Source organism: Pinus tabuliformis, chromosome Q, assembly GCF_031772625.1.
Source record: "Pinus tabuliformis cultivar Carrire ecotype Pingquan chromosome Q, CPIR1, whole genome shotgun sequence".
Taxonomy (NCBI): domain Eukaryota; kingdom Viridiplantae; phylum Streptophyta; class Pinopsida; order Pinales; family Pinaceae; genus Pinus; species Pinus tabuliformis.
The window spans coordinates 1,193,267,034-1,193,272,687 of NC_142296.1; positions in this window are offsets into that span (position 1 = coordinate 1,193,267,034).

Genomic DNA, 5,654 nt, shown 5'->3' on the forward strand with positions numbered 1-5,654 from the left:
CAACGAGTGCGGAAGAGCCCCAACTGCTTGACAAGTACCCAAGTAGTGAGATGTTAAACCATAAAGATCAAAGGGTGTAAAACAACTGTCATTAGATTTGCCGATGGGAAAATAGTAAGTTGAATGATAGTCATCAGAGACAGAATCATGATCAGATGGGTTGATTAAAGCATGAGATTCCCAATTTGTAATTACCAAAGATAAATCAACTTGAAATTTTTGTGAATGATCAATATAATATAATCATCTTCCTTGTATGATGAATACAACAAACCATTTTCTTGTAACTGGTTACACACTACACTAACATCGTAATTGTCGAAAGAAAAAAGTGTTGGAAATAATACTGAGAGGGGGGTGAATTAGTATTTTCAGATCTATAATTTTATTTCCCAAACAGATTTATATATGCTACTTCAGTGAAGTGAACTAGCATGTACATGTGACTATACTTAAGGAAACTAGCTTATATGCAGAGAACTTTTGATTTAGACAATTTATCATGTATTGAGCTTAAACTAGTATATCAAAGATTTATTAGACAGTGCAGTAAAAGCAGAATAAAGAATCACACATATGCAACACACATGAACACCAAGATATAAGGTGGAAACCTAATGTGGGTAAAAATCATCTGCTGCTGTCGTCTCTGTCTTCCTTTTAATAATAAGAAAATCTATTTACAATCTTGTACTGGTGCAGACTCATACCAGTATGCAGGCACCCACTTGTAGAAGGCTACAACCTTCTCTCGTTCTCCAGCTACTACTGGAAGGGAGCTACAACCCCCTAGCTCTAGTACTAGCCAATATGTTTACTAGTACATAGGTGCCAGCCTACAGAAAACTCCACTCTTCCACCAGGGACCACGTTTCATGAATTTTCAGAATGGATACTCCTGGAACACAACACCACAATTTGAAGGCCACGTTTCATCCAATTTTCATACTGGACCCATCAACAACATCATAATTGCAATACAACCATCAAATACATCTGCATCAACCAATCACTGAAACTCAATCATCACTTTCTGAATCAACCACAATTGAATCAATCAATCACTTGACAACCCATCATTGTTGAAGCAAATCACAATCAATCAATCTGATCATTCAAAACAATGTCACCAGAACACACAGTAGAACCCAGAACTCTGCAACAACAAACAAAAACAACTGAAACTTTAAACATCATACTTCATAAGGTATACGCTACTTCCATGTGTTGAACCAGCATGTATACGCACTTTTACCAAAGGGAACCATCGTACAGGTCTGCAAATTCAAATTTATGATGTATATGCTACTTTGATATGCTAAACTAGCGTGTATACGCTCTTTTACTAAAGCGAACTTGCGTACATATCTGTAAATGCTAACTTAAAACATCACAACTATTCCAGACTTTAGTCATACCCAGATCATCACATTTAGAAAATAAAACATGTGTCAGTATTCAGATCTAGACTATTCAAGATCAAACCACGTAATGATAATACTCTTAAGCCTTTATGATCCCGGTCCATCAACCTTCATCAGCGATATAGGTGCATCCTTAGATCAGATCAAGAAAACCATCAGAATCTCATTAACCTGCATATATGATCCAACACTTCATAAGATATTCAAATCCTTGCACACACCCTTGGCCTAATGATCTTCTCCTCCTTATATAGTTTTAGGCCTTTCTCAATACCATGGACCAAAATTACTTAGGACCAATACCTTGGATCAATTACCTTGGACCAATTACCTCAGACCAATCAAATACCTTGGACCAAAAACTTTTGGTTTTCCAAGATATACGCGCTTTTATTTTTGTGAAAGCGCGTGTGTATGTATACGCTCCTTTTTTTTAGTAAACCTGTGTGTATACGCAACTTGGACAAGGTGAACCTGCGTATACCTCTCTTTCTTCATTCTTTGGAGTCTGATCTGTAATTCTTTGTTGTTGACTTGCTGCACTGTGATCTTTCATCTGAGTGAATTCCCATCAAGGACAACACCTGTATCATAATTCCAACAATCTCCCCCTTTGGACTTGATGGAAACAAAAATGCCAAGTCACTCTCACCCCTTGACATCAAGGGCAAAGGGTGGACCAAGATATTTTCTCTCTTTGAAATACATTGTGCTGTTCATGCTCCCCCTGAGTACATGCTGAATTATTTGATTGAGCTCCCCTTTTGTACATGCTGAGATGCACTGAAACCGTCCATGCTCCCCCTAAGCACAAGCAGGGTCTCCGAAAAATATTTTCTAAAAGAATAACATGACTCTATAAATCAACTATGTGAGGATGACCTTCCTATCACCAAGGACTCATACATACATCCATCTCCCAACCAAGTGGGGATATACCAAATTTGACTCATCCACCCAACCAAGTGGGGATATAGTAATTGTTTATACATGACAGAAACAATAAATATTACATCATCCATCCCATGTAAAGTGGGAATAAAAATTACATGATTTGTCTAAGAGGACTCATTCAAATGTATGAGAAGACATATCACACCCTATACTTTTAAATGACTTAAGCAACAGATGGTATAAATATCTGAAGCCATAGCTGGACTCAGCAACCATAATGCCAACAATGCTGAATGTAATATCTAAAGCCATAGCTGGACTCAACAACAATAATGCCAACAATGCTGAATGTATGTGAAGGCTAATGCTCCCCCTGAACTTGTGCTACCTGTGCATTGTTAACAGGTCAATGATCAAGGCATCTTTGTCAGTCAGATAAAAATTAATGAACAAAGCATATCGATAGACATTAATCATCAATATCAGTCAGAGCACCCATATCAGAGCCTGCCCCACTGTTTTTCTTGTTTGAAAAACATATACGCTCCTTGACCCACAGAAACCTGCATGTGTACGCGACTATACTCCATGAAACATGCATATAATAACCTTTCTCTGAAAAATTGGATTTAACAGTAGGATGATGCAACAACTACTCCCAGCTTTTGTCTGAGATATTCAAATGTCTCTCTGGGTAGTGGTTTAGTGAATATATCAACAACCTGTTCTTTGGAGGGAACATACTCCAATTTGACCTTTTGTTCAAGCACTTGTTCACGTAGAAAATGGTATTTGATGGGTATGTGCTTGGTCTTGGAGTGCATGACTGGATTCTTTGAAATACTGATGGCACTTGTATTATCACATAGAATGGAGATGGGTGGAGTACATGTGATCTGAATGTCTTGCAAGGTTTGCATCATCCAAAGTAGTTGTGTGTAGTAAGATGCAGCAGCCACATATTCTACTTCAGCTATAGATAAAGCAATTGAACTTTGTTTCTTGCTGAAACAAGACACTAACCTGGAACCAGTATAGAATGCACCACCACTAGTGCTTTTTCTGTCATCAACACTTCCTGCCCAATCTGCATCTGTATATGCATGAAGAGTAAGATCTGTATCTCTAGGATACCATAAACCAAAGTTCTGAGTTCCTTGAAGATATTTGAAAATTATTTTGATTGCCTAAAGGTGTGATTCCTTTGGATTTGCTTGGAATCTTCCAACTATTCCTATTGCATGCATGATGTCAAGTCGGGTACCTGTTAGATAAAGCAGACTGCCAATCATGGATCTGTAAGTTGGTTGATGTACTGCTGTTGATTCATCATTTGAGCTGAGACTGCATCCTATTACCATTGGGGTACATACAAGTTTAGAATCTTCCATGCCATACCTTTTCAAGCTCTATTTGAGATATTTGGTTTATGAAATAAAAATACCATCTTTATTTTGTTGAACTTGTAGACCAAGAAAATAGGTAAGTTCACCAAGCAAGGACATTTCAAATTCCTGTTGCATTACTGAAGCAAAATTCTGACTCATGGATTCTTCATTGCTACCAAAAATGATATCATCAACATAAACAACAATAATTATCAATTTATCAGTTTCAATCTTTGTATATAGATTACTATCTGTTGAACCTTTTGTAAAACCTTGTTGGTGTAGATATTTGTCAAGGCGGTAATACCAGGCCTTTGGAGCCTATTTCAGACCATAGAGAGCCTTTTTGAGTCTACATACAAGTTTTTCATCATTTCCAAGAATGAATCCTTCAGGTTGTTCAATATAAACTTCTTCTTCTAAATATCCATTAAGGAAAGTAGATTTTACATCCATTTGGTATACTTCGAATTTCTGAAAGCTAGAAAGAGAAAGAATCATCCTTATGGCTTCAAGTCTAGCAACAAGTGCAAAAGTTTCTTCAAAACCTATACCTTGTTGTTGAGCATACCTTTTAAAAACAAGTCTGGCCTTGTTTCTAATGACTTCTCCATTTTCATTCAGCTTGTTTTTGAATATCCATTTAGTTCATATAATATTTTTATCATGAGGTCTAGGAACTAATTCCCAAGTATTATTCTTTTCAATTTTCTCAAGTTCTTCATTCATGGCTTTGACCCAACATTCATATTTGCATGCTTCAATTTACATTTTGAGATTCGGTGGAGGATAGTAATGCTAGATAGCTTGAGTTTTCTGTAATAGTTCTTCTTGTCTATACACCTGCCTCTTTTTCCCCTAAAATCTGAGTTTTTGGATGATTTTTCTGAACATACATGGATGGAATCTTTTCTTCTACCATTATCTCTTCTTCTGGTGCTTCATTGGTTTCTTCTTTAATATCATTGTGATTTGATGTGGGAAAATAATCCCCATCTTCTTCATTGTTATAATCTTCTATTTTTATCTATTTTGGATTTTTGCATGCTTCATCAACTACAACATCAATACTTTCAACAATTTTCCCAAGTCTTTTATTATAACATTTATATCCTTTACTTCGGGAAGAGTAACCGAGAAGAATACCTTCATCTGCTCTGGGCTCAAACTTACCAAGTTTTTCATCAGTTATTTTAATATAACATTTGCTTCCAAAAACTTTAAAGTATTTTATAGTAGGAGTCTTACCATACCAAAGTTCATGTGGAGTTTGAGTGCTATTTACCCGAACATTTGCTTGGTTAAGAATAGTTATGGCAGCGAATGCAGCTTCACCCCATAAGGTTGCAAGAGTTCCATATTCATATAGCATGGCTTGAGCCATTTGTTGAACAGTTTTGTTCATTCTTTCTACTACTCCATTTTGCTGAGGAGTCCTTGTGGTGGAGAATTTCCTTTTTATACCATGTTGTTCACAAAAGTCAAAGAATTCATCCGAGGTAAATTCCCCTCCTCGATCACATCCAAGGCATTTGATTTTTCGATATGATTCATTTTCAACCAAATCTTTGAAGGCTTGGAACTTTTCAAATGCTTCATCTTTATGCTTTAGAAGATCTATCCAACATATTCTGTAAAAATCATCAATGAACAAAATAAAGTATTCTTCTCCATGAGGTGACTTTTTCCTTGATGGTCCACATAAATCAGTATGGACAAGTTCAAGAGGCTTACTAGCTGACCCTTCTTTTTCAATGAAGTGAGTTCTGGTTTGCTTACCAATTTGACATGGTTTGTATATTGTATTTTTAGGGATGCTGATACCTGGAAGATCACGAACAACCTTGAATTTGCATGCTTTTCTTATTTGAGAAAAGCTTAGATGTCCAAATCTTCTATGCCACAGTTAGTTTTCATCATTTTGCCTTAGATAACACTATTGTTGTCG